This window comes from Atractosteus spatula, chromosome 4, assembly GCF_055471065.1.
Source record: "Atractosteus spatula isolate fAtrSpa1 chromosome 4, fAtrSpa1.hap1, whole genome shotgun sequence".
NCBI lineage: Eukaryota > Metazoa > Chordata > Actinopteri > Semionotiformes > Lepisosteidae > Atractosteus > Atractosteus spatula.
Window position 1 is genome coordinate 59,589,516 of NC_142709.1, and position 12,519 is coordinate 59,602,034.

Consider the following 12,519-nt stretch of genomic DNA (forward strand, 5'->3'; position numbering starts at 1 on the left):
AAGCTACAGCACAAAGGTTGCTACTCCACCCATCCTTACAGCTTTAAAAAAAGCTGACGCTATTAAAAAGCAGGAAACCCAGCTCTTTTCTATCTACAATAAAATCACTGCTGCTCAAGAACAGGCCAGCATGTTCCTTCAGGCTTATACTAAAGTCTGTGGTTTGGAAAAAGTTCCTTCATGTACAGTATCAGTATCAGGCCTGCTCAGATTGAGGCCTGTGTTTATTCCTCTGTTTGGTTACCTGTCCCTAGAGATTTTGTTATTGGACACACCCCATCTATTTGAACAAGGAGTTCCAAGTTCACTGCAAGGTTAAAGAGTCCATGAAGTGTCTTTAGTGCTGACTAATCTGAATTGTGCCCAGTCTGCATTTTGTATGAATGGCCCAATGCTTACTAACTGCACAAAATCATCCTTTATTGTTTTGTTGAAACACACTCCCAACAGTGCTTCAGGTTACAGAGATTCGTTAGAATGTGATTTTCATTGAGATTTTTATTACCTAACCATTCTGCAATCCAATGCAGTTTCCTGCTGTATTGTTACAATATTTTATTCAAGTATTTTCAATACAAAATACAGCATATTTCACAAATGCAAAATAGGTTTCCATTTTGATAAGAATTATTTTTTTTAAATAAAAATATGCACAGACCGAAGATGTGAAATGTCTTCATGGAGCAGGTCAGATTGCCTATAGTGCACATCTCTGGCATGCCACTGATATAGGACAATAGAGGACAAAACAGAGAGTCTCAGAACTGCAGCCTGAAAGTTCCTTGGCAAACAGAACAAGCAGATCTTTCATGAAGAAAAAAAATGAAACGGTTTAAATGGCTGGGTCAAATGCGGTATCATGGCTGTGCCACGTCTTTCAAATAGGAATATCAGAGTAATCACTTGTACTTGATGCTCTACTTGAATTCAGTAAACAGATACTGTATATGTATGAGACTGAAAGATGAGAAATACAGAGTGTAAGAATTTCAGTTTTGGATACAGAATTCTGAGAAAAGAAACATGAGGAAAAGCAGAGTGTATTCAACTGAGGCAAATGGCAGTCAGGCATGTCATCATGGCTGTTCATCGGTTTTTACATATACAGGTAGTATACACAGGCAGGTGGAAATGAGAAGGAACAGCCAGCTTCTGTCTTATAGCCCTTGCCCAGCTCTGGACTGGATCGAAATGAATTAAGACTGATAGGGGAAAGTCATGGAGCAAACTAGACAACTGGACAATGATGGCTGTGAATACTAAACAGATTTATCCAAGAAATCAGAGAGAACTGGGTGGCATGGTGGTGCGGTGGTTAGCATTTGCAGTGCCGTGACCCCATTGTTCAATTCCGGACTTGGGGTCCTATCTGCGTGGAGTTTGTATAATCTCCCCATGTGCGCAGGTTAAACAGCTCCTGGAAAAATCAGCCCTGGTGTGAATTTGAGTGTGTCTGGGCCTGTGTGTGCCCTGAGATGGACAGATGTCCCATCCAGGGTGTATGCACTGATTGCTTGCTGGGATGGGCTTCAACTCCCTGCAACCCTGTGTTGGATAAAGCGGTTAGAAATGGATGGATGAATGTGACTTCTGTCATAAAGCTTTCGAAGCCATTTCAGATGTACATTAGCAGCTTGCAGTCTTGTCTTTGCAAACTGACTCAGGCATATGTAAAAAGCATGAAATGAACAGTCACTAGTGTTGGCCTGTGTAATGGCTCAAAGAGCAGTGCAAGAGATTCTAATCTTTCCCATGTAATATGCTAGCTCATACTATCCCAGCGGCTTATGACCCCACAATTGCTTGATGTGTTGACACCAAATACCATTGTACCTTAACAGGGCAATGCTAAGTCCTACTTTCATTGATTTTCATCACCTACAAGGCACTCTCATTCAATTATGTTAGGTGAAAAAGATGGCGGCAGTGGAGTACTGCTACTGTTTACACCTTTTCCTACCTTACTGCTTTGACAAGAATGTTATTTATAACCCGAATTCTATCAATGTGTGATAACATCTCAAAAAACACCATTTGTGGCAAACGCAACTTAATTTCTAATGCTAGATCAATTTTCACAGGTTATGAACAGAAATGTAGTTTCTATGGCAATTCAGCATTGTCTAACAACTGTCTGGGTCGAGCTTTTCCTTTATTCTCTGCCTCTGAAATACCTTAAAGGTGTTTTCATTTGTAACACTTCAAAACTGAAACAGAGTGCAGTTTTCCCTTTGGGTCACTGGTGCTGTATATGTACTCTACACTGGCTGTATCTCCTACGTCATACAGCATTACTTTAAATTGAAAATACTGAGCCACAAAACCTTTAATCTTTCCAAGTGCTATCTGACTGAAACAGAAAACACTGACAGTAAAATTTCAAAAGCAATATACAGTAAGTATTGCTTGATTAAAGAAAAAATAAAACAAATACATCTGTTACATTCCCCACTCAAAAATGCAGCACTAACTGAATGAATATACATGTGCCAAAAGAAATGCATCATATGTACAAACACCTTCGTAATAAAACAATTAATGTCAAAAACCACAATCATGATCAATTCTTTCAGACAAGCCCTGCAAGGCTTGTGCATCACAGTAATTGATAAACACTACAGGCAGATCAGCTTGGTTTACAGGAGTAGCACAAGTCACAGGATAGGCACCTGGGGTACATACTGTACTGTAGAACAAAAATGAAACTTATCACACTAAAAATGAGATGTCTGTTAAAAAAAAAACACCACTGTTTTGAGTGCTGGCTATTATTAATGGAACTGTTTTGACAAAGAGCATTAGGGTTCTGCTGACTGCTTAGATAAGTAATAATGCAAGATTCTGATTTAATTTCTTCTTTATCTTCTTTCTTTTATGTGATGAGATAAGATACATTTGCTGATGCTTTTTTTTCCTGATTACTGGCCATACTAGCTTTTCCAGCAGGCTGAAAACAGCTTCTGAATGGAGAATGAAAGTCCTGTGGTGAGTAGACTGGTCTTGGGAAAAGTTTATAAGGCTTTTCTAAGCCTCTAAAATTGCAGCTACTGTACCTCAAAGAACTTGCACTGAGTGGTGGAAATGTGCACTAAGCAAGGCAAGAACTAACAAATAAAAGGAAGATAGAGAACTCCTAAGAAGCAGAATTTTTCATTATGTTAGGTAATAAAGTCAAAACAGTTCTGGAAAAGGATCCATAAACAGTTTTTTTTTCTGATGATTGTCCACTGCTACATGTTTTATAAGCATTCTGTGCATTCTACTTTTGTGAAAATTAAATAAACAGGCGACAGTTTACTGTAAATGTACACGTGCAAAAGCAAATGTACAGCTATTAAGCATTGGTAGTATGCAGAGATTTATTTTAGCACTGAACCACACAGCTTAAATTTTCTCATTAGCTTTTTATTGTTTAGGTAATTTACATAACTCCTTGGTTCTTGTAACTATTTTTTTATATTTATGATGTTAAGGAATTGAGCTGAATGATTTAACATGGCAAAACTGCCCAAGTGCCACATCTCACACTGTCCTAAAATCCATAAAATGCCTTAGTACAGTGACTTTACTGTAGCAAACTACTAAACTTGAAAACAGCCTAGTTCAGCAAAAATATCTTAGTTTCCAAATTGGGTTACGCTGTAAAGGATTCATCAAAATATTAAAGTAAATTATTTTTAAGTCCTGAGGAAAATCCATTTCCTGGAATAGACAGAAATTTCCTTCAGTCCTGCCCCATTTAAATTATTCATAACAAACTTTAATATTTCCACCAACCGTGCAGTATAAAGTACTTTTCTTCATACCCTTTTCACTTACTGCAATATATTAAACATGATAGCAATTTTATAAACTTGAAATATGTTATTTTGTTTTGACGATCTTATTTGGTTTGAGATGTATTATTCCCAAAAAGGAAATTAATAAACAATTTTATGTACAGTGATAGATATGTTACTTAGTCTATTAACTTCAGTACCACATTTATACAAGTTAAATATTAGCGATTTTTTTAAAATGCTGCTGGAATTATTCCTCAATACGAGAACACATCAATGAATGTGGAAATCCTTAAAATAAGGAATGCAGGAATTTATAGAAAAAAATGTTGTAAAAAACAAAAATCTGTATTTAGAGAACATTATAGCATAATAATATTTTACCAGTATTATTAGTCAAATCTTGCCCACAGCATGTTTTAGGCAGCATTCCAAGTAAAAGCACCATAACAACCACCTTAAGTGCACACAGTAAGGTGGCTGCATACAGCATGTGGTATTTTATGTTGCTAGCCTTTACATGTTCCTTCGCCCATTCTTGGCCCAGTCTGTTTGTAGTTAGACCGTACACATAACAATATGATATTCTGTTTTGTCTTTTATCAAAAATTTCAAAGTGAAAAAGTGACGTGTGTACTGCACAGCAATACTGTTGGTTTCAACTGACACACGTTGTGGTAAACTGATTAATGCATTGACCTCCTATTGTGGAAACATTCATCTTAATGTGGTGCAGAACACTCAAATAAAAAGATGTAAAACAGTAGAGCTATATGCATAAGGCCTTTTCTGGCTATCCCATGAAATCCTCTCTTTTTTCAACTCTATTGGCCGTATGGGAAACTATACACACGGTACTATCTCAAGATCGGAACTAAATAATTCATGTACTGTAAGGTTCTATAACATAGGTCCCCAGGACAGAAATGGTGCTATAACTTCATCTTCAGGGGGCACCCATCACCACAAAGATGTGTGTGATAACTTAAATCTAATATGAGAAGCATAGATCTCTTCATAAAACAGCCAGGAGCAACCAAATCCAGATTGTTTAATGGAAAACATTAAAACTTCTTAAAAAGTATTTTTTTTCCTTGAAGGCCCACATTTACTTTTGGGTCATACTGGTTGATTCCCTAGTGTTGTGCTTGTAATGGCTTTCTTGTGGCTGTTTTAGCACCTGCATTGTACTGTTACTGTATGTCAGCACACCTCTTCGTGTTTCACTGGAGGTGTTACAGGATGCTCTCCTTCTGGATCTGTATGTTTCTGTCAACACAAAGAGGGCAAAAGCTGTTTAAGCCGTCTGTTCTAATTCAGTGGGCTTCAGGACTTTTGTCTCACAGAACTGTTGTGGAAGCAATGCTTCTTATAACATTTACCAATTTCAGCAGAGTCTCTCTAAGATTTTTAATTTACTGAAAAGCCCTACTTCTTGACGGCCTAGACTTTTGATTAATGCTCAAGCTCAAACTCCATTTTCTGAAGCTGGAAAAAAAAATCAATCAGTCCTGATATTAAAACTGGGGGTGACGTATGAGCACTTTTAGATAAGCTCAGTGTGATAGATCTAGAAATAGTAGTAGTGCTCAGGCTAGAACTAACATGCAGCTTTTAAGTACAGTTAATTATGGTGATTTCATTGCAACGACTGTAACAATTCCTTTCTCATCCCGGATGTATTTCTCGATGAAGGCGTTACGCTTGCCACACTTTAATTACCTTGTTTATGAACTTAAAAAATCCCTTGCCCCAGCCTCACGGAAGAAACAAACTCAAAGGTCAACATGAACTGACAAGCTGCAATTACTTTTTTCCTAAGTCACATCGCATGAGGCTGTGAGGTTCTTCAACAAGCTCATATTTTTGGAAAGTAAGGTAATTATTTGAGCAAAGAGGAATGCTTTTGCAGTGTGTGTGCACTACCTCCCAGTTGTGAAGGGTGCTTGTGTAAAATTCCTGGGGAATCCCGGGAGCAACAACTTTAATCTCCTCATTGAGGTTCTTCTCAGGAAATAATTAGATTGTCTTCTCATCCACTGCTGTTAAATGAAACTGGGGCCCCTAGGAATGCAGTTGATTCTGATACACTGTGGCCATCATATACAGTAACTACTGTACCCCTCAAGGCCACTGTGAGACATTGCTCACTCAAGGTCAAATTTACAGCCAGCAGCCATATCACCCTGCAACCCTGCAACAAGGTCCTGACTCTCTGTGGTCATTAAAAATCCCAGGGCGTTTCTCGAAAAGAGTAGGGGTGTGACCCCAGCGTCCTGGCCAAGTTTCCCATTGGCCTTTACCAATCATGGCCTCCTAATAACCCCCCTCTATGAATTGGCTTCATTACTCTGCTCTCCTCCCCACTGATAGCTGATGTGGGGTGAGCGTTCTGGCGCACTATGGCTGCCGTCGCATCATCCAGGTGGATGCTGCACATTGGTTGTGGTGGAGGGGAGTCTCTTTGAGTGGAGTGTCCAGAAAAGCGCTAAGTGTAAGCAATTATTATTATTATTATTATTATTATTATTATTATTATTATAAAGGCTTTTGTCAGAAAAGGGGCTGGGTTCTCTGCACCAGCAATGTGTCACTACTCCAGTGTTTTTAATGAGACTCTGACACTAACAATTGTGCAGCCTCATGCAATGGCACAAGCAGTACATTCCTTGTTCAAGAAGGTACTGTAGGAAACACACTTTCGATAACTGATCTTTAACCGATGAAAACCTCACTGCAAGTTCCCCTGTGAAACAGAATGAAAGCTAAAAAATAATTTACCAATAATGTGGGTCTCACTTTCACCAATGTGCTAAATAAAAGCCAATACTTAATTCTGTAGAAGAAAATCTGTGACTGAATGTCAAACGTGCACCAGGGAATAGGGACGAGCCTAAGAGGGCTGGGGAAGGGGGAGTTCACTCCCTTTCAATGACATAGAAGAAGAAAAAAAGAGGCTATAAAAAAAATATCACTCTCAAGCTTCCACGGCTAATTTCCTCGGTTGTAAAGGTCACCTTCCTCCTTCTAAGTCTCTTCAAAGCACTCTGGAGCTGCATGAGTCACGTCTTTGCCACCTTTCTGACACAACCGACCTCCCCCTTAAGAAACAGGAATTTCTCAGCTGTCTAACCGCTGCATTTCCACACACATAACCCTCAGCAAATTTCCTGTGATGGGACAGATGACAATCAAATCCTACATGAAGCTATGCCTCCTAGATTATCTATCCATTACCAGAAAGTCGCGCAATTTGATTTACGGAAAAGTCCTTTATATTGCGTCCCCCACATTGTCTGTCAGGACGTACTCTCTCCTTTGAGAAACATTTTCTCAAATTACTGTCTGATTTTAGGTCAACGGGCCCGTATGCATGCACACAGGATTTGTATACAAAATGCTATTTTGTGAGGGTTTGTATACAAAATGCTGCCTACTTGAAACACTCTTAGGTGGTTTACTTAAACCATTAAGAATCAGAGTGTTAGTTGGAGGAGTATTCTGTCAGAACAGAGTCCTTACAATTTGCATCTGTAAGGTTGTATCAGGGACTGATGCTTTTTTTGGCGATGGTGGGGTTCTGTAAACTAGACTGTAAAAGACAAAACTCAGAACTGATCACAGAGTATACGGGCTTCTATGCCACTATATGAAGAATAAAAAAGCTATAACTGCAAAAGTGAGATCATATTAACCCCACTTCATTTTTCTTTAGCCTGGAGGCACATTTTCTTCTTTGCTGTTGATTACACAGTGCTGTTAGTCTAAAATGTAGCATTTGCAGTTCTCTGTAGTGATCAGGTATCTTGCAAAAATAGGTTTATTACAGGGTTTATTACAGAGAAGGTAAAAGAAGGAAACAGAAGGAAAAATCCAAAGCACGTAAATGGAATTCTCCTGTCTTCTACACCTAGCTTCACAATATAGTCCTCCCTTTTCAAGACAATGAAAATGTTTAAGGAGGCAAAATTCTCAAGATATCTTTAACCCTTCAATGTCTTGAAAGTTTGGACAACAGAAAAGGTCTATGAACTTAGAATCAGGCCTTCTGGCCCGGTGGGATGCAAAGTCATGTCAAGATACGTTAGACTGTAGAATGTAGGCACACACTGGTTAAAAGCTAGTCTTCCAGAAAGCCAGATGTGTGCCACTAAAAAAACTGAATCTCAGTCACATTCAATGTACACACTCTGCAGTTTCTCTTTGCGTAAATGAAAAAAAGACCTGCTTATTTCAGTTTCACCTCACATAAATAAAATGTTTTTTTTTTTACTTGACTCATGCAGATGAATCATTATGCTATGAATCTCACTCATAATCCCTGAAAAAAATACAAAACTGATTGTTTTATACAGTGTATCTTATAAATAAAAGCATGAACTTTGTATTAAACAATCATCTGACAAACTAATGATACAGTATCTGCATATGTACTGTAACACAGGTCATTCAACACAGGAGAAGAGAAACTTGGGCAGGATTTCAAAATCCTGCTGCCTGTAAATACTGTTGTCTAATGAAAACTTCTTCAAGCTTTTTTTCTGATATAAAATAATTAAATATGCTTGGATACATTGCTGTGCAAAAGTCGTAAAACATTTTAGACAAAATCAGCAGTTACAAGGTATTTAGGTTACGAGCAGCATATTAAAAAAATTAGTTTAAAAAAAGTCTCCAAAAGTGTTTTTTGCTATATTGTTTTTGCTATTTTGCTATAAAACAGTTCGAAATGAATGAAAGGAAACCAGGCTTTTCTTTTGATAATCCTTCATTCACATTGTAAAAAACTTCAGAAAAAAAACCTCAAGGTGAACTACGTATACATAAGCAGCCAATAAGTGTCTTAGTAGGTGATTCCTCAAATGTACCAATTAAAATTCACACTAGTGAATTTAATTTAACATTATTTGTTCCACTTAAGACATTCACAAAGCTAATTAATTATTTTGTACTAAAAATACAGATCTCTTATAAATATCCTTCTTCATATTTTGTTCAGACTTCACAAGCTTCCTTGTTTCTCCTGATTGACAGTCACACCAGTCAACTGCTGACACTCCAGTTAAGCCAGACTGAGTAAGAACCACCCTTGTCATAGCTGTGGAGAACCTTATTTTGATGGTTAATATTCCTTCCAAAGGAAATCAACAATGCCAGCAAGAACGGGCACCCAAGGGCTACCTGACAAAGTGATTCTGACCTACCCTCACATTGTTTTATGTGAAAAGTGTTTGGAGGGTTAGGTCAGGTGGGAATGCGTGGTCACTACCATTGCTAGAGCAGTTCAGTCAGTCTGTCCAGTTCACCAGGTGTCCAACGGCAGGCCTGGTACATGTCACCTCACTGCAGCTGTTGCTTGTCCATTAACCTCAGTGTGTTGACCTCTTAGGCAATTAAAAAAGGCACTTAGCCTGAAGCTTGTACTTCAAAAGATATGTAATGGCCCTATTAGTGTAGTTCTGTCAACAGCTTAGATATAAAAGGGAAGAAGATTTTGTGACTCAAAGGGTAAAACTCTTATGCATTTAAAAACACTCATCAAGACTGTGCATTACTGAAATGGTGCTGTAATCTTCTCAAGACGTAGGACCCTGTTTGGTTGACATGGAGACACCTTTCTTTGCTGCAAGCAGTAAATGCACCTCCATCGAAATCGAAATTCAGTTCTCTTCAGCAAAACTGAATTTTCATAGCATAGACAAAGACAGTGACGCAAGAGGCGAGACAGAATTAGATTTTGAATACCAAGCGGACAATAATTGCAAGGTTAGTGCCTCACTTGTGTATTTGCACATGAGGAATAATCTCTCAATAAAATCAAGGCAGAAACAATGGGCAGTGAAGAGGCATTTTTAAGTAACAAAAAGGCTTAAGTGTTCCAATCTTAAATGTAAAAGAAGTAATTTAATAAATGGACACACAAAAGAAGCCATACAAAGATAAGGGAAACAAAAGATCTTATTAATTCATATTTACTCTCTACTCATCAATAGCTGGTGAGAAACATGCCGTTTCTGGCTGGAATCATGGTACTTTAGCATGAAAACGTTGTCACACTATGTTTACAAACATCTAACAATATTAAGGTAAAATGCAATGGATGTTCAAATTAAAAATGCTAATAGCACTTAAAGGCTAATAGCACTTAAAGGTGTAGATGACTACATATCTTCCTGTTATTTCATTTCTTTGTTAAGCATGCCCAACATGATGTGTTTTTGCTTTTCCTTAGATTGTCACTTACTAAATAATTATCCTAAGAACCAATTCCAAAGGTGGACCCAGAGGAAGTGTGCTTGAAAATAGATTAGTCCTTGATGTGCATTACAGCACTACTTGCTCTCTGCTGTCAGGACAATATGGAGAGGCATCGGCACCTGTGTGACACAGCTGCATGAAACATCTATATGAATGTGGGTCCTATTAATGCTATGTTTTGCAGCAATGAAGTGATTGACACCTGTACCTCTTTCATGGGTCTGCTGCTTCAACTGAGATCCCCAAAGATCAGTTCACTGTACTTCTCCTGTGTGTAAACATTCAGTAGTGTCACATGGAAACAACAGCAGCTCAGAGCCATCCTCCAAGCTTCAGCAGTTTTGACAACTAAGTTTAATGGACTGAAGCCAGCATCCGGTATGATGATTGAGATAAGGGACTGCTCCCTTAGTACTGCAGACCCACACATGTGCTGGAGCAGAGAAGTAATACTAAAAACTGCCATTTTAAAGATGGAGACAAATTCTGAGGGATCACAATTTATGACCTTTGTGAAGATTAAAGCTCTCAGCTTGTAATAGAAACATTTTATTGCCCACGGTACATCATTCAAAGCTATTACTACCAAGATTTAATTTATGCCAAAACAAAATGACAAGAAGACAGCAATCGAGGCACTGCACGTACAGATTAAAATAAATACTTGAATTATGAGGATATAATACTGATTTTTGCACTTAAATAGCTGATAAGTTTGAAAAGAAAGCATTATATGTATCCCAAAAAATCCATTCTATTTTGAGTTAATTACAGAGGAAACAACTGTGTAACTTACCAACAACTCAGGATCTATCATGATCATAGTGAAGAAGAACAGAAAAAAGGAGATTCAGGGCTGTAGTTTGGAAAGACAGGGCACATTCAGTACCAGCAGGATGCCACATTTGTTCCATTTCAGAGAAACAGTGCTAATTACCTATGAATAGCTACATCACAGATGAATTATTCTGGGATGCACGAGACAGGGTGGAAATGAACTAGTGCCCCGCTGGTAAGATTTTGATGAGTAAATAGCACGTTTGATAGATGCTAAAAAATGCTGCTGTTTTAAATTTAAAAACTGTCAGTACTTTGTCAGTGAGTTATTTACTGTATATTAATTCAAGTTCCCTTCTTGTGCTGACTGTACATTTAATGTAAATGAACTGCCACGCAGAAATACTACACAATACATTTTTACAATACATTTAGTATAATCTTTTGCTTTGGAGGCTGGGACTGTCTTAATCTGAGGCATTGCATTGGTCCTGCTGCTTTTTAAGATTGAACCGCTGGAACTTCAAAAAAAGATGGAATAATGTACCTATTTTATTGACCACCAGAATTAAGCCTGTAACAGAAGATTCACCGGGCGTGTAAAATAAGCTTTGTTTTGTAATGGAATGAAAGAAAAAAACATCTCAGATCCAGATGTGAACTCCCGGCAACAGTTTCAGAAGTGGTTGATGAGTTTCTAAAAAAAATGCTTCATCACATATACCCTAAGGTCGGCGAATAAACTATGACTTTTTTTAAATCACGATTCATCATTATTTCAAACTGCTTCTTATTGATTTAACATTTCGCACCAAAAAGGTGGTCTCCTGCTCAATAAGTGTGAAGTTTCTGTTACAGCAATGCAAGTTTTACAGTATACAGCAAAAAAAAAAAACATTTTAACAGACCGATGTTTGAAGTAAACTGTGGAGCACTGATTAAGTAAATACAACGTTAAACCCAACAGTCAGTGACATTTCAGAGCAATCCCGGACGCACAGCGATGTTGTATTACGCGCACAACAACAAAAGGTAGGGATTATGCACCACACAGGTTACCCCAAGGTACGTACAGTCGTCAAGTTTAGACGCAGCCAGTACAGCACTGCTAAGCTTCAAAGTTTGTTTTGCCTCAACTTCAGCACGGTGCTCCGGGTTTCCGAGGTATATTTCTCTCGGGAGACACAATGCGAAAACTCAATGCAACCCGTTCGCTTGACCCATACAAGCCAGTGAGGAAGAGCGACTGTAAATATTAACGAGAAAACAGCGGGGGGGAAGCGATCGTGTTACTAAAAAATAAGCACACCTACCCTTTCTTTTCAGAATAAAGTCACGCCGTGTGGCTTTCAGACGAGGGGGGGAAATCCGCGCGTGAGATCTCCGCTTGACTGTGCTGTCAGGGCAAAGCCTAGAAGAAGAAAGTTGTCCGTATTGTCAGAGCAACACCATTGAAACGTGTCTGCTTAGGGGAACGGTTTTCCTCCAGTGAGCGCTACACTGACAGTACACGCAGCTCCTGGCTTCCAGCGCACACAGATTCTGAGGAGCACACGGGGGCCTGCGGGGGAGTTCCTGACAGCCAAATTGGGGCGGGAATTTGTGGAGTGGCATCACATTTAACACATGACTTTAGCAACACCGATGCTGTACCGAAAATCTGGGTTATGTACGCGCTTCCAGTAATTATTTCAGACACCGCGGA

At 38.6% G+C, this 12,519-nt stretch overlaps 1 protein-coding gene across 2 annotated transcripts in view; it reads right to left on the reverse strand.

Moving 5' to 3' along the window:
* The window catches only part of ppp2r3a (protein phosphatase 2, regulatory subunit B'', alpha), a 105,622-nt gene extending 93,309 nt beyond the window's left edge, over nucleotides 1-12,313 (reverse strand). For both annotated transcript variants that reach the window (XM_088913739.1, XM_088913738.1), the window contains exon 1: nucleotides 12,128-12,313. The gene's annotated coding sequence lies outside the window, so the exon portion shown is untranslated. The remainder of the gene's footprint in view (nucleotides 1-12,127) is intronic.
* Between the last annotated feature and the right edge of the window lie 206 nt (nucleotides 12,314-12,519).